Below are 25,509 nucleotides of genomic sequence, written 5' to 3'. Positions count from 1 at the left end.
TAGAAACATGAATGACTTAGTTTTGGTTACAGAAGAATATTTTGAAAGTCTCCAGAGGGAGGTAAACTTTAGAGAATCTCTGCCTCAATCCATGTTTAGGCAGCTAGAAGATGCAGTGTGTAGAAGCTTAGAATTCTTTGAGATATTCCAACAACAAGATCTTAATCTCATAACTCTGTCATCCATCTAACATTACTTAACTATCTGGATCTAACCCAGATCTTACCTGGTCTTTCATAAATACCAGCCTTTTTCTCCCCAAAGGGTTTCCTACTCTATCCCCTGCTTACAATGCAGTAAGATCATTGACTATATCCTGACATAACATCTCTCCATCCCACCATTGTGGAAGAATCTTTTCAATCACTAAAAATAATGACCCCTGTTTATAAATAGGGAACATTTGCCCAGATATAAATGGGAATTCTGAATCAGAAAATATGCTAAATGTTAAAATAGGAATATTGTGTTACATATCATTCAGTACAAGCAACTATTTTACACCTGAGAAAACTGAAGCTCAATATAGAATTGAATTAATTAGTCACACAAATAGTAAGTAAATAAAATATGTTTAGAAGTATGAGATATTTAATAAATAGTCCTCAAGAGTTTATTTCAAATGAATGAATAAAACACATATTTAGCATTTACATTCTACCAGGTGATATGATTTATAAAAGTAAACATTTGTGCACAAAGATATGATCACAAGCATGCTAAGCATGCTACTTTTTATCAGACCCAGGCCACCTGTGAAAATGAACCTCACCAAATCAACAGGAAACAAGAAATGTAACCTCTCCCCAAATACCACGAGGGCAGGGTTTTGGTTTTTTTTTTTTTTTTTTGGTGTGAATATTATTTTTTTTCAAATTTCATGTAAAGAGAGTTTTCAACATTCATTTCTATAAGGTGTTGAGTTGCTCCCTCCCTCCCTCCCATTTCCTTTCCCCAAGACAGAAAGAAATCTGATACAAGTTATACATGCGCAATTATGTGAACGTATTTAAACATTAATCGTGCTGTGAAAGAAGAAACAGAACAAAATGGAAAAGTCACAAAATAGTGAAAATAGTGCAATGTTCTTCTGGTTCTGCTCCCTTACCTCAGCATTCATTAATGTAAGTCTTTCTAGAATTTGTTTTTTGGTTTGTTTTTCTGAAATCCACCTGCTCCTCATTTCTTACAACACAATAGTATTCCAGTATATTTATATACCACAACTTGTTCAGCCATTCCCCAACTGATGGGCATCTCCTCAATTTCCAATTATTAGTCACTACAAAAAGAACTGCTATAGGTATTTTTTTTTACATGTAGGTCTTTTTTTTCCATTTTTTGTTATCTCTTTGGGATACAGACCTAGTAGTGGTATTGCTGGATCAAAAGGTATGCACAGTCTGCTTGCCCTTTAGGCATAGTTCTAAAGGAGAACAGATCTTTCTACACTAAAGCAGCATGAGAGGGCCTTTCTAATCTCTGGCTCTTAAAGAAAATAACAAGCTTTTCCTATTGAATACTGATTGAACTCCTTCATGTGATTGCTTCTGAGGTGGATGAACAATTAAAGTTTATAAGCTTGGTTATAAGACCTTTTGTTCTTTTATCCATGGATTTATTATGATAGAAATTGCACAAGCAGGGAGGAACGACTCCTGGAAAAATCTGTATAAAGGGGATAAAGAGGATTTCAAACTTTTACTGAGCTATGGGTTATGATTCTTTGCTTACAATACATCTTGGCAGCATCTTAACCATCTATCTATCTATCTATCTGTCTGTCTGTCTGTCTGTCTACCCATCCATCCATCTATCAACATCTATTTTAATTACCATTTATTGAAAGCACTTTAAAGATTTCTATATGTTAACTCAGTTAATGATCATCATAACCCAAAGAGTTAAAGAGTGAATATCCTACTTTTTCAAACGATAAGGAAACTCAGGTATAAAGATGTTAAATGACTTGCCCAGACTCACCCAGTTAGTAAATGTTTGAGACAATTACAAACTCTGACAATCCTGACTCCAAGTCCAAGACTCTATCTATTATGTCACTCAGCTGTCTCAGGCATGCACATTCATGCTTGAACATACACACATGTGTGCATATGTAGGTGTATGTTTGTGTATATATGCAAGTACATATAGGTGTGTGTTTTTCATAGATATATAGGTAGATAGTTTGATAAATAGGTAGATAGATACAGACAGAAAGATAGACAAGATAGAAAGACAGAAAGATGGATAAATAGATCGATAGCAGCTAGATCCACTCAGTGGATGGAGAACTGGGCTTGGAGTCAGGACAATTCAAATTTGTCCTTAGACACTTTCAAGCTGTATAAATCTGGGCAAGTAACTTCACACCTTTTGTCTCAGTTTGGTGATCTGTGAAAAGAGCTGGAGAAAGAAATGGTAAAATACTACAGTATCTTTGTCAAGAAATCTCTAAATGGGGTCACAAAGAGTTGGAGAGAATTGAAATGACTGAACAACACATATATAAATACACGCATATATGTGTAATTTTAAAATTCAACAAACAAAAATGAAGCAGTATATACTGGAAAAAATGAACATCTTTAATTAAGTTTAAACATTAGGAAACATTTGAAGCAAGGCAAGGATAGAATTTTGGTATCATGCTTTTTCAGACTGATTTTTTTTTCTTTCTGTTGACTTGGATTTTACAAAAATGAAACAGAAAACTATTCAACATATTCCTTTTCTCCTTTTACCCTTAAAGACCTTATGTAATCTGGCTAATTTTTATTTCATTTTGTTTCAGAAACATTTGAATAATCCAGTATTTCTGACATTGGGTCTTAGAAGCTTTTTTGATCTCTGGTTAAGCTTTTTATGGCCTTAAAATCTAAAATGAGAGAGTGGGATTGAATTAAGTTGGTAGGGGAAAGCTGAGGCCAGAAGCCAGAGTCTCCTCATTCTAGATGACAAGAAAAGGATGAGTTAAAATATTCACTTTCATTTTGTTGTATTTTCAGCATTAAACCACAATGATTTTGGACTAGATTCTACATTTTTGGGGAAAATTCTAATCAAAGTATTTTTCTCTTGTCTCACATTCCCATTTATCATGTCTTTGTAATCACATATTATAGTTATTTGCAACCCCTTGCAATACAGAATACGGTATTGGATTGTATATTTCATATGACAGCATTCTTCTATTGTCAGAATGTTTAGAATTAAAGTATTGATTTAGTTAGATTTGTCAACAAATTTAAAACATTCTCATTCAATATCATCTTCTTGCCATTCTCCTTACTCAACTTCAATTAAATAAATGGATAGATAGATAGATAAAAATGATTAAAATATTAAATAAAATTAAAATGACCACCCTTGCTGTTTAGAAGGACGGACCTTCCATCTAAAACATGATGGGGTACACAAAAACTGAATTTAAATGTCTCAGCTCTGTGCCTCTCAGCCCCCAGCCTGGTTACTCTCTCCGTTTGGAAGTCCGCTGCTGTCAACCTGCATTAGTTCTGAGGATATGTGATGATAATGGGGAACTAAATCCAATGATATTAAGTGGAAGAACAAATTGGGAATTAAATTGTCTCAAATTGATTTTTATAGAAAAAAATTATAAAGGTTATTAGAGCATTCCATATGTGAGGACTACTATTGGCTTCAGTGGGTTTATGGAAATGCTTGAGCCAAACAAAGAATCCATTTATTACCACTTTTTCCTCCACAATTCAGAGGGGGGAAATACCAGCATAATATATCATTATTTGGTCTGTTACCAGGTTTGAATGAAGGTATTGGCTATGTGAACAGCTTAGTTTTAATTGTAGCAGAAAACAAAACAAAACAAACAAGATGAGATTGGGGAAATCAATGTGGATCTCTACTGCTCTCCCTGGGAAGGCATCTAGGTATGACATACAGTGGAGAGTTAGACTTCATATGTGAAAGAACTGAGTGTGAATCCTACTTAAGATATATACTGGTTGTATGACTATTGGTGAATTGCTTAATCTAGCTTGACCTGTTCCCTTAATTGTACAGTGAGGATAATAATAATAATTTTTAAAAAAACTACCAATTGTACCTACAAGCCTATTGTATAGAATGAAGAAGGCAAACTACTTGGTATTTCCCAAAGCTTCAAGTATTCCTAATTTCTATTATTAGTGTTGTTGTGGCTGTAGTTCTTGTTGTTGTCATTATTATATAAGCAAAGGTCCATGTAGTCAAGGCTTTGGATTTTCCAGTAGCAATGTGTGGCTGTGAGAGTTGGATTATAAGGAAAACTGAGTACCTCCAAATATTGACACTTGCAAATCGTGGTGCTGGAGAAGACTTCTGAGAGCTCCTTAGACAGGAAAGAGATCAAATCGGTCAATGCTTAAAGAAGTTCATTCAGGCTCTTCATTGGAAGGTCAAATGCTGAGCTGAATCTTAAATATTTTGGCCACATAATTAGAAGACAGGACTCATTGGAAAAGACCCTGTTGCTGAGAAAAACTGACAGCAAAAGGAAAAGGAAATGGTAGATGATGAAATGGATAGTTAGGGTCACAGAAAGAACAAACACAAACTTTGAGAATGAGTGGAAGATAGAGAGTCCTGGTGTGCTTTGCTACGTTGGGTCATGAAGAGTCAGAAGTGACTCAATGACTGAACAAAAACAACAAAAATAATTATGTCATAAGGAGAGTAGACTTAGATATTCTATCCTATTAAATACAACTGTTGTCTCAAGACTTTCTGATTGCTCATCCATATCAATAAAATAAACAAATGAGCAATGAGCATATGTCTTCATGTAATTATGTGTGCATGTTAATAAATTATACATATGAACTACTTGATTAAAATTTTGTAAAACACAAAATTAAACAATTTGGAAATTGAAGTAGATCATTTAAAAATGGACAGTCTAGGAGAGTGAGAAACAATGAACAAATGTGCCTCTTTTTTATTGGAAGAGCTGGGCACTGTGGGTGGAAAATGTTCAATGCAGACACAATCACTGTGTTGGTTGGTGTTACTTAAACTTTTTTTCCTTTGTTACATGGGAACAAGAGAAAACAATAAGGGGTGGATATAAATATATCAATAAATGAGTTAAATATAAAAACAAAGAAAAATATTTGAAAAGTATAATTTTATGAATTAACTATAAATTATTTAGAAGTATAACAATGATTGTCTAAAATACATATTTTAACATGAAAAGTAAGACATGTTCAAATGAGCATAGATTGACAACATGATGAATGGAAGAGCCCCAGGGCTTTCGAAGGCAGTGGAATCTAGTGAGTTGCTAAGATTCTAGACATAGAGTCTGGAAGATCTGGATCTGAACCTCTCCTTTGACATTTTCTAGCTTTCTGATCATGGGTAAGTCACTTATCTTCCCTAAGCTTTATTTTTTTTCTCATTTGTAATATCAGGATAATAATGACTCTTTTTTCACCAGTTTTTCAGATTCAGTAAGACTGTATGATAAGTGATTTTCAAAACTCAAAGTGATATGTCAGCTGTTCTTAAGTCAATTGTTGTCCATTAGAAAGCTAATTTCTTGACAGCAGGGACTGATTTTTTTTTAAACTTTTGAATGCTTAGTGCAATGGCAATTACATAGCACGCTCTTAAAGAATAATAGTTTACAAACTGATGTCACATTTGCAAAAGTTCTTTATTAATGAAGCATTAATTTACTTAGGACTATCATGTTTATTTACTTTTTTTTATTTCCTTTGTTTGTTGTTGGGAAGAGAAGGGAGAGATCTGTGACAATATTTGTGCAGAACTCCTGGTTTCTCCGAGAAACACCTTGCATTGTGATACATTAGCAGCAACTCATCTGCAAGTTTCATTCTTTTTTTTTTTCTTTGCACTTCTAGGTCTGGTTTATTGAAATTGAGGCAGTAACATATCCTAGAAAAATATAACGATTTGGGAAGGTACAAACCAAGGTCAGGAAGGTCACCCCCTCCCGTGAGGAAGAATCTTTGGTCTGGGGTTACAGAGGGATCGTGGGGCCCTCGCTGCCACCACCCAGACACTATTGGCTACTTGGGAGACTCATGCATGAGGTGCTGGGGGGCCCTGGGCCCTGTCACACACACCCACAGCGCCTGCTGGGACATTTCCAATTAACAGCCATTCTCAGGTCAGGGCAGGGTCCTTGGGACGGCTGGGCCCGAGAGCCATGGTGTTTTTCCACAGACAATTCACAGCCAGTACCGGATTTGACAGGGATGGGTGTACAGCCAGCCCTCAGTTCCCCTAAGAAAGGCTCCAGACAGGATGGGAGTGTGGCTGTAGCAAGCTGAAGCCTCTGCTCCCAGGGGAAGTCCGAGGGCCCCCCAGAGGGAGAGGGCCTGGGGCAAATGAGTGTTACGATTTGGAAGACAGTAGGGTTTGTGGTGGGCACAGGGCCCCTTGAGGAAGGAAGGCCGCTGCAGTCTTCAGAGCACCTGATCTGGGGAGCAAAGAAGAGCCGAAGGTCTGGATCCCTTCACAGCTCCAGCTGGTCTTCCACAGGCACCGACTGCAGCTGGGTCAAGACCTAGTCCTCGGGCTCCAGCCCATCCCCCTCCTCAGCACCCGTGCCTTCCAACAGCAGGCTGCTGTCCCCATCTGGCAGCCTCAGGAGGGCGTGGGGGGCAGGCGTTCCTAGACCTTTCTCTATCTCAAAGAGCCCCTCAGTATTACCCCCAACTCCAGGCCCCCAGGTCAAGAAGGGACGGTGGAGAGGGGGTACACTTGTCAGGAGGCCAGAGGAATCCGGGGAGAAGGCCGGGCCAGCTGCCACTGACGCCACGGGCATCTGGGTTTGAGCCAAGAAGGGGGGAAGGGCTGGGCCTGGGGCCCCAGTAGCCAGTGCTGGACCCCAGCCACAGGAGCCGGGGCTTCCTGCTTGACGGGCAGCGCCAGGCTGGCGGCAGTGTGTGTCGGTGTCTGGGAGACCAGCATGCTGGCTGGGAAGGTGGCAGTCAGGATGATCTTGCCCTGCTGAAGTGTCATCACCGTCACAATAGGGCTGCTGGAAACCGCGCTCGCCAAGAGGAAGTTACCTGGGGTGGCTGCAGGTAACTGCAAAGCTGTGACCCCCATGCCGGGGTTGATGAGGTGAATGTTGGCCTGGCCCAGGGCGGCTCCTGCTGCTGCCTCCACCTTGACGGGGCTGGCGGGCCCAGCCAGCAGCTGTAGGGACCCCACGCCTTGGGGCAGGGAAACCACCTGGGATTCGGGCACCACTTGGGGAAGGGCGACCAAAGGTGAGGCCCCAGGGTAAACAGAGCCTGATGGAGATAGAGGGACCACCTGGGGGGGGGGGCTGGCACAGAAGCTACTGGACCTGGGGGCGACAGTGGCACCACCTGGGGCCCCGGGCCAGCAGATGTCACCATCGAAGGAGAAGGGAAGGGCACCGCTGGCTGGGGGCCCGGGACCACCTGGGAGGGGGACAGCCCCTGCAATGGAAGGGCCTCCTCCCCAGATGCCTGGCTCCCTTTGGAGCCCCCGTCTTCAGGCTGCACATCTTCAGCCTTCAGGTCTCCAGGCTGGGGAACTTGGAGCAGGGAGGGGAGCGGAGGCTGGGGCTGTGGGCCCCCTCCTCCAGTGGTCCCAGTGAGCAAGAGTGGGGCCAGGCCTGGGCCCTCCCCCAGGGCCAGTCCATTAATGATGACGGATCCTCCATTATGCAGAACAGCTGTCAAGAAGTCCCCATTGAGCGGAATAGATGGGGCAGTAGGGGGTCCCGATGGAGCTGCCGCCGCAGACAGGAACACAGAACCGGCAGTGGGCACCTCTGTGCTCCCAGGGGCCGCGCCCGCTCCAGCGTCCAACTTCTCGGCTCCGTGACTGGACTCATCTTCGGTGCTGGGGTTCCCATCTGACTCACTCCTGCCCGGCGCCCCCGCAGCCTCCTCTGCCGCCCCGCCGGGGCCCGGGCCGCCCGTGCGGACGCGCTGCCGCCGGTTCTTGAACCAGTCGCTGACCTGCGTGAGCGAGAGGCCGGTGAGCGCGGCCCGCGAGCGCTCCTCGAAGCAGCACACCGTCTGCTCGCCGGCCCAGACGTCTTGGGGCAGCGGGAACTTGTTGCGTAGCTGGTCCTTGTCCACGGCGCCCAGCGCGCGGCCCCGGGAGCGCAGGTAGAGGGCCTGCAGGAAGGCGTGGTGCACGCGGGGAAGGGCGCGCAGCAGCGCATCGCTGCCTCCATGCAGCGCTGGGCCGGCGGCAGCGCGCCCACGAAGCGGCCCAGGCGGCCCGCGGGCAGCCCAGCCTCGCCCACTCACCACACCTGCTCGGCCGTGAAGCGCAGGCCGCCGCCGCCTCGCCCCTGCAAGTTTCATGCTTAGAGATTTCTGTGCATTGCAGACATTAGTAATTTAAGTGACTTATCCAAGAAGCCAATGGCCCGAGTTAGAATTTAAACCTAGGTCCTCTTAACGCCAAGCCCAGACCTCTGTCTTTTCTACTTTATTGCCTCCTGAGCTTTCTTATGTTAGCAATACAAATGTTGTTTCGTTGATTTTCAGGCATGTTTGATTCTGTAAGATCCCTTTTCAGGTTTCCAGCACATTTTACAGATGAGGAAGCTAAGGCAAACAGAGTTAAGTGACTTTCTCATGATTGCACAGCTAGTGAGTGTCTGAATCCAGATTTGAACTCAGGAAGAAGAGTCTTTCTAACTCTAGGCTCAGCACTGTATCCATTGGGTCACCCAACTGCCACTAGCATTTCTAAAAGGCGGCTATCATCTCTAGCTTTGGTGATAGTCTTAATGATTCTTCTACTACCACATTTCGCCAATATTTCTTACACTTAGGAGTTTGTCCTAGCAAGATGCTCTGAGAAATATTTTATTGCAAGCCTGAAGGTAACCTGGTAAAAAGACTTATCGACTAGATTAGAGCTTGGGCAAATGACACAATCTGGAGGGTCAGGTTTAAGCCTGCCCAATTGGGTGGCACCTGCTAGATCTTTCTTCCTATTATCAGAGACTTCTAAATCTGAATATCTCCATAACATAATGGAACATTAATGGATTCATCAGGTAAGATGAATGATTAAGATTCTTAAATTAATGAGTGGAAAATCATTTATTAAGTCTTTATACTATGTACCAAGCACTGTATTAAAATGGGGACCCCAAATATAGAGACAATTATTGCTCTCACATTTGACATATTGAGACAGTAAATATCAGAATTCATCTATAGGTCAAATGGAAAGATTCAGGGGACTTTAGGTTGCATCAATGGGAGATGAAAATGACCTTGCATCTGAAGGGGATGGCAGTTAAAAAGAGGCTGAATCTTGATGGTCAGATAATGTGTCATAAAAGGGAAAATGGAAAGATTAGGAAGTTACTCCCTGATGATCCAAGCAGTTTGAGAGGCTACCTGCCTGGCAAAGAGAAAGCTGTGCTCAAAGGTCTTAGACCATCACCATTGTGAAGGTCAGAATGTGTATGGTATTTGTAATAGATTGGGGATTCAAGGACACTTCCATCAGGGTTAAGTGTAGGAGAAAAAAAAGGGGAAATCAGCAACAAGTCAGGAGAATGAAAGGAGAAAACAGCATTAACAACAATAACAGGGAAGAATATCCCACAGTGTCTACTCAATTGAACTGGTAAAACCTGCAAAGTTGGTGGACTGTGAAAGCAACCCACTGTCTTGGCAATAATATGAATGAATGAATTAATGAATAGAAAAACATGTAATAATCATTTTAAATGTGAAAATCATAGTGCTGAGCACCGCGTGTACAATAAAAATGTGAGACAGTTTCTTCCCTCATGGAGCTCATATCCTAAGCAGAGGGATATCAAATGCATAGGAGAGTTCAGAGTCACCATAGATATCCTGGTTAGGGAGACATAAGGTTCAAATTGAGGAAGATGGAAGGATACAGACGTTCTTATGGTATTTTACCTGGTCAGAACTTTCAAGGGTTCAGAGGAAGCAGCACCTCATGGAGGCAGAGAGAGACTGATAGAATTGCTGGGGGCCACTTTGAATTGCCCTGGACTTTTGAGACCTGCCCCCTGAGCTGCCAAGGACTGAGGAGACATGGCTGTTTTGCTGGTACTTTGTCTGTCTGTTTTGATGTTGTTTTGCCAGATTTGTCCACTGGTGAAAGACAGTCCTTTTGTTGAAGAAGTCCTGGAACCTGGCTGTTGGCTAAGAGCTCCTGAGACTGTCCTGCAGACAGAGAGTGAATACTGTCCACTGGTGAAGGACAGTGCTGTTGTTGCAGGGGTCTGGAGACTATCCTGCAGACAGAGTGAATACTGTCCACTGGTGAAGGACAATGCTGTTGTTGCAGGAGTCTGGGAACCTTTCTGTTGGTTCAGAAGCCCTGAAGAAAGATTTTCTTGTTGTATGTTTACAGAAATCCTGGGAGAGGGTTTTGCTAATGTTTTCAGGGGTTCTAGGACTGTTCTACAGGCAGAGGATGAATTAATGAAGGGACTGGCAATGTATCTTGTGGCCTTGCTAAGCCTTGTCTCCCCAGGAACTAAGATTGCTGAGAACTTGCCTCATGTCAAGATGAAGAAAAGACCTCCATTTGGGTATTAAGTGCTGTGCTTAAACTTGATCTAACTCTGGGGTAGATTCAGTTGTGATCCAGGGGTGGGGAACTTTTGACCTTTTTGTGCTCTGTGATTGAACAAATGAAGGTACTTTACTTATGTTTGGAAACTAATCTCCATTTGAGAAGAGGGGCTTTGTGGTGGACTAAATGAAGGTACAGCCTAGGGGTGGAGTAGTATTTAGAACAGGGACTTTGTAATTAATTGAATGATTGGAAGGTCCTGGGGTGGGGTAGTACTTGGAGATTATTTAATCACACTTAGTAAATGCTGTATTTTGAATGATGTCATGTTTTGACCTTCTCTGTTCTTGGTTGGTCACTGAATAAAATGGAGAGCGCCTATGCTGGTATTCTGAACCTTGGGAAGTTGCCTTTGCTTGGCATTATATTACACCACCCCCATTGGGAAGACAAACAATTCAGTATAGGTTCTACATGTTCAGTTATGCAAAATATTTCCATGGTAGTTACATTGTGAAAGACTAACTATATTTCCCTACAACCTATCGCACCCCCCACTTATTCTGTTTTCTTCTTTGATCCTGTCACTTTTCAAAATGTGTGCTTCTAACTTCCCTCTCCCCAAATCTGCCTCCCTTCTATCCCTCTTATCCCCTTCCCCCTACTTTCCTGTAGGGTAAGATACCCAAATGAGTGTGTATGTTATTCCCCACTTAAGCCAAATTCAATGAGCATAAGGTTGTCCCATTCCCTTTTACCTTCCTCCTCTTCTCCTCCATTGTAACAGTTTTCTCTTGCCTCTTTTATATAAAAGAGATAATTCACCCTATTCTATCCCTCCCTTTCTCCTCTCATTATATTCTTCTTTCACTTCTTAGTTTTATTTTTTAGATACAGTCCATTAGTGTTCAACTGATTCTGTGCCCTCTGTCTATGTATACATGTACACACATACTCACATATGTATTTATACATGCATGCACCCTTCTGTATGTACATATATGTATGTATACATATACACATATATTCATACACATATACACATTCACACATATACGTGTGTGTATATTACCTTCAACTATCCTCATGCTGAGAAAAGTCTCATGAGTTACAGTTATCATTTTTCCATGAAGGAAATATAAATTGTTCAAGTTTAATAATTTCTTTATGATTTCTTTTTTTCTCATTACCTTCTCATGCTTCTCTTGCTTCTTGTATTTGAAAGTAATATTTTCTGTTCAGCTCTGTTTTTTTCATCAAGCATCGTTGAAAGTCCTCTATTTCATTAAATGATCATATTTTCTCCTGAAGCATTATACTCTGTTGCTGGGTAGGTGATTCCTGGTTTTAATTCTAGCTCCCTTGACCTCTGGAATACCATATTACAAACCCTTTGATCCCTTAATGTAGAAGCTGCTAGATCTTGTTTTATCCTGATTGAGTTTTCACAATAGTCAAATTTGTTTCTTCCTGACAGCTTGTAATATTTTCCCCTTGACCTAGGAACTCTGGAATTTGGCTAGAATATTCCTAGGAGTTTTCCTTTTGGCATCTTTTTTTCAACAGGTGATCAGTGAATTCTTTCCATTTCTGTTTTTCCCTCTGCTTCTAGAATATTAGGGCAATTTTCCCTGAGAATACTTGAAAGATAATTTCTAGGCTCTTTGTTTGATCATGGCTTCCAGGTAGTCTAATAATTTTTAAATTCCCTCTCCTGGATCTTTTTTCCAGTTCAGTGTTTTTTCCAATGAGATAGTTTCATTGCCTTCTATTTTTTTTTCATTTGTTTGGGTCTGTTTTATAGTATCTTGATTTCTCATAAAGTCATTAGCTTCCATTTGCTCCACTCTAATTTTGAAGGAATTATTCTCTTCAGTGAGTTTTTGAAATTCCTTTTCCTTCTGGGCAATTTAAGGCATTCTTCTCCTCATTGGCTTTTTGGGCCTCTTTTGCCATTTGAGTTAGTTTATGTTTTAATGTGTTATTGTGTTCAGTATATTTTTGGGTCTCCTTTAGCAGACTGACTCTCTTTTCATGATTTTCTTACATCATTCTCATTTCTTTTCCCAATTCTTCCTCCACTTCTCTTACTTGATTTTCAAAATGCTTCTTGAACTTCTCCATGGCCTGTAACCACCTCATTTTTCTTGGAGGTGTTTGATGCAGGAGTTTGACTTCATTGACTTCTTCTGGTTCCACGTTTAGATCCTCCACCCCCCCCAAAAAAAAAAGGACTCTGGTTTGATTGTACTTCCTCTGTTTGCTCATCTTGCCAGCCAATTACTTGACTTTTGAGGTCTTTGCCAAGGTAGAACTCTTCTTCCAGAGTGGAGAGAGCCATGTCCTAAATCACTGGAGATTTTGCAAATGTTACCTGAGCTATGAAGAGTGCGCCCTCTCTACAGACACAAATTCTGGCACACTTGCCACACTCCCCCGGTCCATCCCATCCACCAAGACCATGATCCAGTTCCAAGCAGGTCAAAATATGGGCAATTACCCTGTGAATGATCGCTTTCTTCCCCTATGATCTGCAGGCCAGAAGCTCCAGAGGCCAGCAGGTGGCAGCAGCTGTCACCGCCATGCCTCTACCATTGGCAGGAGCTGGACCACACTCCTCAATCTCCCAGTTCCAACAGTGTCCCCGACTGACCTTTTATTTTCTCTTTGGCATTTACGGGTTGAGAAGTCTGGAAAACGTCACAGCTGGTGATTCACTCACCTGAAGTTTCAGGAAAGAAGTATTGCAGTTAAAAGCCACAACATTCAATAATGCCTTTTATTTATATAGCTTGGTTATGCAGTGGATACAGAGCCTGACTTGCAATCAGGGAGCCCTGAGTTCAAATCTGGTCTCAGACTCTTACTATCTGTGTGACCCTGGGCAAGGCACTTAACCTTTTTTTCCCTTGGTTTCCTCATTTGTAGAATAAGCTGGAGTAGGAAGTGGCAAGCCACTCCAGAATCTTTGCCACAAAAATCCCAAGTGGGGTGAAAGAGGCAGGCATGACTAGAGAAAAACAACAATTTATATAGAACTCTGGCTTGCAGCAATTTGCTCTTATTTTCACTGTAGAATGAAAGAAACAGGCATCTATTAAGTGTGTGATATATGCTAAGCAACATGCTGAACACTGTACAAATATTTATTTTGATACACCAGTGCTTGGAGAAAAACACTTATTAAAACAGCTTTAAAATTCAGGATACAGGCAGGCAGAAGTAAAGTGACTTGACCAGGGTCACACAGAAAGTGTTTGAGGCCAGTTTTAAACTCAGGTCTTTATGACTTCAGACCAGGCTCTATCCATTACCAATCTATTCTTAGGGCAAGTGCAGTTGAATCATTTCCCCATTTTTACAGAGTAAACATATTGAGTCATAGTGAGATGAAGTGATTTTCCAATGGACATGGAGCTAAACACATTAAGGAATATGAAAAAAAAAATCAGTCCTTCCTGATTTTAAGTTCAGGGATCCTTCTACCATGGCCCACTGTTTCCAGGAACCAAAAAGAACTTTTATAAGTCAGAAGTGATTCATTTACAAATAGAGTGAATTTTGAATTGGTATCATATTCGCTTTTCAATGACATAAATTGTGATGACTTTCAAACATAGTAATTGTCACAGGGATTTGGCTCGAATGCATTTGAGATCAGAGGAGATCTGTTAATCCCCACCCCCTACCCATAGTTGAAGTGAATCTTTGCCTGAGGAATCCATGTCTTCTAGAATATCTACCCAGTTTAGTCACTGTAGTGGAGAATTTCTGCTCTCTACTGACTCTACAATTTCAGGAGTCTATGGCCTTTCATGCTTCTCAGAACTTTTTATGAGATTTAGAATATTGTGCAGCTTGTTCCTGACAAGATGGAAAATATAAAAGTTAAATCCATGTTCTGATGATCTCTCAGTGTGGAGCAGCTCATTTAAATCATGCAAGGATTTGATGATTGCCTATAAAGATCCACAGGCTACAGAGGTCAGGGCTTGTGAGTCTTCTGTACATTTTCATTGAGCAGGAGTGACAGCCCTTACATATATCTTATAAAAGGGCCAGAAATGTTACTCTCATTCAGGTCTTTGGCATTTTACCTAAAGCTAGAGTCATCAGTAGGAAATATCTCAGTGTGCTGAAAATAGTAACAATCAATGGAGTAGTGTACAAGATTGTTGTATGATTACCAGACTCTGAGAACAGGTCCAAGAAGAAGAGGTAGATGATCCCTTATGGTTTCCCATCTTCAATACTTTTCAGATGGTAGATAAGTCACAGGAAAAGAAGGCCATAGGATGGTCTTGGTGAGGCAAAGGGGGTATGATGCACAATGCATAATCATGTAGGACCATGAACACCTGCTATGGAGATAACACATGGCCCACTTATCCCCCACTCTAGTTTGTAGCTGAGAACCATAAAAATGGTGACCAAAGAAAAAAGCTATGGTTGTTTAACCAGATATCTGAAACTTTTGTTGGAATGCAAATCAGAGCAGTACTACACAAAGGCTTTGCTAAGGCCAAAACACACTTAGACACTAGGCTTTACCCATAGCCATGTATATGAGCCATGCATGAGACACTTTGTCTTATGCCTCAATTGCCAATATCTTGGAATATAACTATTGAATTATTGCCAGGATTGAGATCATTTTCTAGAGGTTCTGAGACTTGTCAGTTCCATCCCCTGGGGATGCTGGAATGATCCATGGCAGGAACAGTAGTAGCCTTGGGTGCAACTGAGGGGCACTGAATAAAAATAAAGGAACAGTGAAAGCATAAGGAAAGAAGAGAAGAGAAGAAAATTTTGAGGAACTATTTGTATATATTTCATCTGTTACATAAGAGTTAAAGTAGCAGTGATTACATTGTTTTCCAAATAAACACACAAAATGTAAATTATAACAGATCACTGGTAAAGTCCACTGATAGGTCTTAACAAGCAAGTGTTGGCAGGCCAGCATCTTCTGCATTGTCAGGAAGTTCACCATGCTGAATATGTTCATGTATTGACTTGCTTACAATACGATATGGTTACATGTCAAAATATTGCATCATCACAATTTCAAAGCAGGAAAATCTCCCACAAATTTACAACAAATTATTAAATTTAAGATGTGTCATTTAAAAAAAGATATAGATAGATAGATAGATAGATAGATAGATAGATAGATAGATAGATAGATAGATAGATAGATAGATAGATTGGAATAATGGAATTTTTAAAAACCTTTAAAGGGCTAAAGAAAGATTTCCAGGGGGCCACTACACCAAGTAAGTATGGAAACCTTTGTTCTAGCCATTGAAAATTAAAAAAAAAATTCTGCTTCAGACTCACTAAACACCATCAATTCCAAATTCTTTGTATTTATATAAATTATACCACACCTGCTGGAAGGAGGGACACCTAAGTACAATAACTTGTACCAACGCTTATGAAAATCATGCCTCCTGCTCCTCTAATCAAAGTGACTTAGAGCAGACATTCACATGTGGAGGCTAAGTTCCCCTGCTGCCTTTGCCTATATTCCCCATTCCATCCAGTTAAATGCTACTACTCCCCATTCCTCCATTCCTTGCTTTTTCCATTCCATTATTCCCGTTAGAACTACTGCACAATCGTTACTTGTTTTTCTTTTATTATATAGAAAGTGTTGCATTTCAACCTATGATCTCCAAAACTGGTCACTTCTTTCCCCATTCACCAACATCCTTCATACCCCTGCTGAGACTTTACAACTCTCCATCTGCTACCAACACTTCATAACCTCATTTTCATTTAGTTTCCTTCCATCTAGGGAAATTATTTCATTTCACATTCTTTAGAATTTATGGGAGTCACAGTTGCCTGGATTAGTGTGTGTGATTCAGTCTCCAGCTCAACTTTCTCTTACATTTAACATAGTATATACTTAAATAATTCAAAGACACATCAGGAAACTAGAGGCCAGCATGCAAGGACATTGATTTTTTTTTCTTATCACCTTGTATGTCACATCCATTTCTCCCATCCCCACCTCATAATTTCCTTCTTATTGATATTTTAGTAACCATATCAATGATGTCATTTTTTATTTTAAATTTATTCTTTTTAGTTTTCAACATTCATTTCCACCAAAATTTGAGTCACAAATTTTCTCCCCACCTTTCCCCTACCCTCATCCCACAATAGTGAGTCTACTGAATACCTCTTCCCCCAATCTGTTCTCTCTTACATCCTCCTCCATCCCCTCCACAACTTTCTTATAGGGCAAGATGCATTTATGTACCCCAGTGCCTGTATATCTTATTTTGCAGCTGCATGTCAAAACCATTTTATAACATTTGTTTTTTAAAACTTTGAGTCCAAGATTCTTTCCCTTGTTTCTTCCTCATCTACCCCCACTTAAAAGGCAAGCAATTCAATACAGGTTGTACATGTATAGATACATAAAGCATTTCCATAGTAGTTCTATTGTGAAAGAATAACTATTTTTCCCTTAATCCTATCCCACCCCACACTTATTCTATTTTCTCTTTTGACCTTGTCCCTTTTCAAAAGTATTTGCTTCTAACTACCCTCTCCCCCAATCTGCCCTCCCTTCTATCATCTCCTTCTTGTCCCCTTCCCCCCCTGCTTTTCTGTAGGAAAAGATCCCCAAATGAGTATATGTTATACCCTTCTTAAGTCAAATTCAATGAGAGTAAGTTTGATTCATTCCTTTTCACCTTCCTGCTGTTCTCTGCCATTGTAACAGTTTTTCTTGCTTCTTTTATGTGATAAAATTTAACCTATTCTATCTCTCACTTTCTCCTTCTCCCAATATATTCCTCTCTCACCTCTTAATTTTATTTTTTACATATCATCTCTTCATATTCAACTCATCCTGGGCCCTCTGTCCATGTATACATGCACACACATATTTATACACACATAAACCGTCCTATAAATACATACATATCTATATCTATATCTATATCTATATCTATCTATCTATCTATCTATCTATCTATCTATCTATCTATCTATCTATCTATCTATCTCTGTATCTAATATCTCTATTTCTATTCCCTTCAACTATCCTCATCTTGATAAAAGTCTAGTGAGTTACAATTATTGTTTTTTTTTTCATGTAAGAATGTAAATAATTCAACTTTAATAATTTTTTTTATGATTTCATTTTCTGTTTACCTTCTCACGCTTCTCTTCCTTCTTGTATTTGAAAGTTTAATTTTCTGTTCAGTTCTATTTTTCCCCCCAGTCAGGAGTGATTGTAAGTCCTCTATTTCTTTGAATATCCATATTTTCCCCTGCAGTAGTATACTGAGGTAATATTTTTTTTTCTAGGTAAGTGATTCATCGTTTTAATCTTAGCTCCTTTGACCTCCAGAATATCATATTCCAAGTCCTTCAATCCACTAATGAAGAAGCTTCTAGATCTTATGCTATCCTGATGGTGTTTCTACAGTACTCAACTTCTTTCTTTCTTTCTCCTTGACCTGGGAACTCTGAAATTGGGCTATAATATTCCTAGGAATTTTATTTTTGTGATCTTTTTCGAGAATTGATCAGTGAATTCTTTCAAATTCCATTTTGCCCTCTGGTTACATAAGATCAGAGCAATTTCCCTAGGGGATTTCTTGTAAAATGATGTCTAGGCTCTTTTGTTTTTTTTATTTTTTCATCATAGCTTTCCATTAGACCAATATATGTTTGTTTTTTATTTAATTCTCTCCCTTTTATCTATTTTCCAGTGTTTTTTCCAATGACATATTTCACATTGCCTTCTATTCTTTTTCATTTGTTTGGATCTGTTTCATCATATCTTGATTTCTCATAAAGTCATTAGCTTCCATTTCTTCAATCTAATTTTGAAGGAATTATTCTCTTCAGGGAGTTTCATTTTCCATCTGGCCAATTCAGCTTTTTTAGGGCATTCCTCTCCTCATTGGCTTTTTCGTCCTCTTTTGCCATTTATGTTAGTCTATTTTAAGGCGTTATTTTCTTCATTATTTTTTGGGGTCTCCTTTAGCAGACTGTTGACTCAATTTTCATGATTTTCTTGCATCATTCTCATTTTTCTTCTCAATTTTTTTTCTCCACATCTCTTACTTCATTTTCAAATTCTTGCTTGAGCTCCTCCATGGCCTGTGACCAGTTCGTATTTTTTCTTGGAGGCTTTTGATGCAAGGAGTTTTGACTTTGTTGTCTCCTTTTACTTCCATATTTTGATCCTCTTTGTCCCCCAAAAAAGATTCTATGGCTTGAATGTACTTCCTTTGTTTACTCATATTGCCATTCAGTTACTTCACTTTTGAACTCTTTGCCATGGTAGAACTCTGCTTCCAGAAAAGAGAGAACTGCTTCCCAAATTTCTGGTGTTTTCACAACTGTTGTCAGAGCTGTTTTCAGTGATGTGAAGGGTTACACCCTCTCTAAAGCCACCACAAGCTGTTGTATGCTTGCATTCCTCACCCCAGGACCAATCCCCAAGACTGTGTTTCACCTCTAATCAGGTCAAATTAAGAGCAATTACCCTCTGAATGGTCATTGGTTCCCCCTACTATTTGTAGGCCAGGATCTCTGCAGGCTGCCATATGGCAAGAGTTGTAGTCGCCAGGCCACAACCACCTCTGCCACATGGGATCAGCGCCAGACTTCATTCTTCTCTCACTCAGTTCCAACGGAGTTCCCTACTGATCTTTTATTTTCTTTTTGGAGTTTTTCATTCAGAAGTCTGGAAACTGCCACAGCTGCTGGTGATTCACTCTCCTGAAATCTGCTCCAGTTGGTGTGGGCTGCAAACTGGGGCTGCCACTGTCCACAGCATGAATGATGTGGGACTGTGCTCAGCTCCCATCCCAGTGTGATAGACTCTTCTTGTTCACCTGCCAGGCTGCCTTTGGTGGGAGATTTGTATTTCTGTGTCGCTTTTTGGGTTCTGTAGCTCTCAAATTTGTTTAGTGTCATTTTTTTTATACAAGTATTGGAGCTGTTTGGAGTGGGAGTTCAAGCAAGTTCCTGCTTTTATGTATAGCCATCTTGACTCTGCCCCCCCGCCTCCCCCAATGATGTGATTACTGTTACAAATGTTACGTTAACCAACTAACTACTGCCCAACTAATCAAAGAAGAATAATTTGTTATGTGTTTGGAGTAGGTCAGTCCCTGTGATACTAAGCACTAGATATACAGCATCAAAATAAAATATTCTCTACCTTCAGAAAATTTCCATCCTTACAGGGAAGATACTATGTGTACATATGTGTGTGTAAAAAGTCCATACAGGGCATGTACCATAAAACTTGTGATGAGAAGATGTTGACCGCTGGTAGAGGCAATGCATGAATGATACCACACAATAGATAGTGCTTGAATTGATTTGTGAAGAAAATTAGTCATCATAAAAGGTAAAATTCTCAAAGGAAAACATTCATGATATGGAAAAAAAAACAAGTGAATGGTATAAAGACAGGAGATTGAGCATTATTCTATGAATAGAAGCATTAAACTAGTATGGCTGTATGTCAGATTGTTTGAAATGAGTAATACATAAGGATACTGAAAGGTAGGAAAGAGAATAGTTGCCAAAGTTGTAAATATCAGACATTTATATTGGATGCTAAAGGTTATAATAGGTGGCCAATGGACTCTATTGTGTAGGTGGATGATAGAATCAGAACTACTCTTTTGAAAAATAATTTTGGCAAGTGTATGAAGGGTGGATTAGAATGTGGAGAGAACTGAAGATAAAATAGAGTCAAATATAATGGCCCAGGTAATAAGCAATGAGGCTCTGAATTAGTGTGGTGGCAGGTCAGTGCACTGAAGGGGCTTGTGCAAAAAGCTGTCATAGAGATGGAGATTATGATGTTTGGCCAATTTGATGGCTTGACGGTTGTATGGGGTGATTGAGAGCAAAGAATAAAGAAGGATTTAAAAATTACTAAACCTTGTTGACAGGAAGTATGGTACTGCCAGCAACTAGAGTAGGACTATTCAGAAGATGGAGCGTTGTTGTGGAATAAGAAAATAAATTTTCGATCAGGCATATTTTATTTGTGATACCTCCAAGACAGTCAACCTGAAATGTTAAATAGTTGGGCATCTCAAAAGAGAGACTGAGATTAGCTGTAGTTATCTACAGAAAGATGATAAATGAATTACTGGAAGCTTGTCATAAGACTTCACCAAATGAGAGGATCAGAGAGAAAAATGCTCAGGACAAAACCTTTGGATATACCCGTATTTATTATATGTGATACTGATTATGCTCCATCACAGGGAAGGTTATAGTAACCAAATAAATGATGTCCTTAATGCTACAAATTTCATGGTAACCCACTAACGACTGTGGGCTAAGTTGAATTACAAAGAGGAAATGATAGGAGGAAGTTCTAGTACTAGGAGGAAGAGGAGAAGTAAACGGTAGTAAGAGCAGCAGCAGAGCCATCACACTGCTACTCTTCTCCTCCTCCTCTTTCTACTACCCCTCCATCCTTAGCCTCTATTCATTCTAAGCTTCAGTTCTCTTCATGTTATTTTTATAAGCCCATGTGTCGCTTTGTATCTTATGTTCTATTTCATTAAAAATATTGAGGTTTTAGAAAACAATAAGCACATGCTTACAAAACATTTTCAAATTGCTGTTTACACAGATACTAACACAGACTACTTACACATTGCTGTGACAATTCTTCACCAACAGCAACCCTTCTTTAACTTCACAGAGGGCCCTTAGGGAATTGCCTGAGACAGACAGAGGTGAAGTCATTTGCCTGGATCAAGCAGCTAAGAAATACCTGTGGTAGGATTTGAACCTAGGTCTATCCTCATTCCAGCTTATTGTGACATGTGACCTCTCTCTATGCTGAGCAATGTTAGGAAAGGAAAAAAAAATCTGGAGGGAAATGGGCTGTACAATCATTTGACAGTAATTGAAGCAAGCCTCATTCAAGGGAAATGGATATATAGTTGCCTGTATGACCTCCTCACATGGTAAAATAAAGGTGACATTTCCAATTATGTCAGATTTTCCCTTTTACAGGCTTTTGTGAATTTTAGATCATTTGTATGAGTTTTCCTCTGATTATCAAAATAATCTATTGTTTTGAAGTTCTCTGAGAGTGTGTCTCTGTGCCTTTCTATCTTTCTAAGCCTCTGTCTCTTTCTGTCTTTCTCTCTGTGTCTGTTTCTTTCTGTCTGCCTATGTATGTATCCCTCTCTGTGTCTGTCTCTCTGCCTGTTTCTCTGTCTCTGTCTTTGTCTTCATCTCTGTCTCTGTGTCTGTCTCTTTCTCTCTCTGTCTCTTGCTCTGTCTCTCTGTCTCTGTCTCTCCCCCTCTACCTCTCCCTTTTCCTCTCTCTCTCTCTCTCTCTCTCTCTCTCTCTCTCTCTCTCTCTCTCAATTTTTCTTCAAGTTAGGATAAAGCTCTGTTTACAAGTGACAGGTTACTGGTTTGTTTGGCAAGGTGACTAGAGAAAGATGAAAATCTGTCTTTATCACAGGATAACTGTGATTTAGGATAAAGAAGACTGAACAATGGTCCCATTTCTTCTCCTCCTCTTCAAGAACTCCTTGAAAAGCAAAAAGAGTGCAATTTATTTTATTCTTCTCAATTAAAGCCACCAGATGATGTCACCTGGACTCCTAAAGTAGATAGATAGTAATCATACAGAAACAAATCTAGAGTAGTTGAAGAGTCATGGGAAGAGCAGTTGACAGTCCCAGAAACAAACATCATAGTGTACAATTCAACAAGAAACAAAGTTGTCAACTGCTGGAGTGAGAACTCCCTATTTGCAAAATTTGAAAGCAAACTAGGTAGAATTTTTATCTCAATGAAGATATCATAATAAACTCTGAATGGATAAATTACCTTAATATGCATGTCATATAATAAAGAAAAAGGAAAATAATACCTTTCCCAGTTGTGGAGAAGGGAAGAACTATTAACTAAACTTAGGATAAAGAGGTTCATATAATATAATGGACAATTTCTATTTCATGAAACTGAAAAGACTTTGTATAAGCAACAGCCATACAGTTTGAATTAAATCTAAAACAATTCACTGAAAAAATTGTAGCAAATTTATTTAATGAAATTTATATCTGCAATTTACATTCAATCTATCTATCTAAAAAAGGAGGTATTTCTTAATATAGACATGAACAAATATTATAAACAGGGAGTTTTCCAAAAAGAAAAAAATAAACGCAGCTATTAACTACTATGATGAAGGGAAAACATTCCAAATTATAAACATGACATCCAAATTAAAATAACTCCTTATTTGCTTCACACCTATTAAATTGGCAAAAGAGCAAAGTGCCAAATTTTGGAGAGATGTGGTAAAGGGACTCAATGTTAGGGAATTGTGAACTGCCATAGATCTTCCACAAAGCATCTTGACCCTATATCAAAAATGTCACCAACTGCCCTATCATTGACACAATGATGACACTATTAGGCATACACCTCAAAGAGATCAAAGGAAGACTTTAAAAAAGCCATGTGTACCAAGATATTTATGACAGTACGTTGTCACAATATGCCTCTTATAAGAATTGCAAACAGTGAGTGCCCATCAATTATTGGATAATTTTTAAAGTTGCAGTAATGTAATGAATATTGTTATTTTGGAAAAAAAAATGTAGGTGTGATGGATTCATAAAAATTTGGAAAAACTTCTTCGAACTGATACAAAGTAAACAATTAAAACCAGAGCAATTTACATGATAATCCCAATCATGTAAAGAAAGCAGATACGATTTTTTTAATGCCAGAATAGTGACCAATCATAACATCACATCACTGATGCTGTAGCATGTTTCCCATGTCTTTGCAGAGATGTAACCAATTAGAAGTTCACAAAGAAAGAGATATGTAGAGACAGGGGCAATCTGTTGATTGACTTTGATTATTTTTTTTTAATTAAAAATGGAAGTCTTCCATTGGAGACATTTGGAGGCAGGTGTAGTTGCTTAAAGAGAGGGACGAAAAATAAAGAAAAGGAAGGTAAAGGAGCATCAATAAAAACAATAAAAAAGAACATCAATTAAAAACCATGAAAATTCCCAGATGTAGCAGCAAGCACCCCAAGTGTCCCCATGGTTTGCTGGAACACAGGTTCTTAGATCTGCTTTGATAAAGAAAAGCAACTCAAAATGGGTTAACAAGCTTACTTTAATCAGTCAAATATGTATCGTTTACCTAGTTCAGGGGAAAGAAGTCAGCACCCCGAACTTCAGAATATACAGATAGAATTATCAAGACAGAAACAGATCAACAGATTTCCAAACTGTCCAACCATTATATCCATACCAAATCATCATCTGGGCCTTTCAACATCTGGGTTTTTCAAAGCCGAGGGGGGGGGCCTCTTAACAACGACTTCCCAGAATCCACATCAAATCACAGAACACTTCTCAAAGTGAGCCCCAAAACAAAGCTACACATCAGGGCTTATATAGCCTTTTCCTGGCTCAGAGAATGTAACAACCTTATTGACTCACTGGTCAATCAAGAAGTATCTACTGAAAAACAAGCCTCCCACCCCAGGCTCCAGGTGCACTTTAGCCTAGGGGCAGGGAAGATCTTAAAAATTTACATTCCCATTACACCAGAAGATAGGAACTGGAAGTTCAGGAACCATTGACAAGCAAGGCGGTTTTGTTACTACTATGTTAAGTTTAATAGAGATGTTAAAATTTCTATTAAATAAAATGTTAAATTTAATATGATTTTTACAACAATTTGAATAATTTAATTCAATGTTATAAATCTTAACTTACACTTTTAAAACTATCTTTGAAGTTCAATTTCATATACAAATCCTCTTAACTATTTTTTTTAATAGAATTAGTCTTTCCTTTCTTTCAAGGACCAAATCAGGAACCGTGTCTCCCCATAAACCTTCTATGATGTACTCTAGTCATATCCATCAGTTTCTCCTCCAATTCATCATTGAACCTTCATTGGATTTCTTCTTTGAAGTAATCTCACTCTTTCTTGTAGCTAATTGTGTGTTTGTATTTCCACTATAAGCTCTAAAAGAACAGTTTTTTTTCTTCCATTTATTTTTCCATCTCTCCAAGTAAGTGTCACAGTGATTACTAGCACATAGAAGATACCTAATAAATATTTGTTAAATTGAATGGAAAAGACGTAATTTTATAAATACTGCAATATAATAATTGATGGAACTCTTTATATCACAACTGGAAAAGACCTCGGATTCAGTTTCCTCTGAGCCATATGTAATTGAGAATTCTCCCTCATGTCTCTTTCAAGCAGCCATACTACATTTATTTGGTGATCTTCACTGAGGAGATATATGTTTTCTAAAAGCAATCTGGTCCATTTATGGATAGCATTAATCCCTTTTATTTTTGCTTATTCTCATTCAGTAATCTCAGTTTCTGCCTTCTGAAACAAATCGAGGAAAGTAAATGTTCTCTTCCACATGATGTATTAAGTCTTTGATATCGTCATATAAATTAAGAGTTGGAAGGCTACCCATACTTGTCAAATCAAATTTATACCTGAAAAGAATCCCCACATTTTCATGGCTAATACAGCACCTCGCAAGGCAACTTGAAGATAAGTATCCTCTTTAACCTGAATGTTGTCTTCTCCAGGGCAGTCATCTACAGTGCCCTTCAGTCATGGCATGAGAATGTGATGCTTTGCCATATTGGTGACCTAGGCAGAACCTGCAGTTCATTTAAAATATTCCAAATTGGAAGATCTGTTTTCCGTTTTGAATGAGCTCACAAAGTCATTGGGAGAAATGCTTACATCAAATGTAACATTGAGGACAGAAAGTAAGTATAGAATCAAATTTGAGGTCATATTATGGTGGAGTTTGACACTGGATCAAGGAGTATGGAATATAAGACAGTGAGCAATGAGTCACTTTGTGTATTTTAAGAAGGAAGTGACTGCTTTTTGATCGATTGATTTGATATC

General features: G+C 39.3%; 1 pseudogene; it reads right to left on the bottom strand.

Moving 5' to 3' along the window:
• Positions 1–6,307: 6,307 nt before the first annotated feature.
• LOC138145871 (homeobox protein SIX5 pseudogene) lies at positions 6,308–19,509 on the bottom strand (annotated as a pseudogene).
• Between the last annotated feature and the right edge of the window lie 6,000 nt (positions 19,510–25,509).

The sequence above is a fragment of the Petaurus breviceps genome, unplaced genomic scaffold, assembly GCF_028583685.1.
Source record: "Petaurus breviceps papuanus isolate PSGF00001 unplaced genomic scaffold, PetGlider_PUasm1.0 139, whole genome shotgun sequence".
NCBI lineage: Eukaryota > Metazoa > Chordata > Mammalia > Diprotodontia > Petauridae > Petaurus > Petaurus breviceps.
This window is presented reverse-complemented; position numbering and strand designations above follow the sequence as displayed.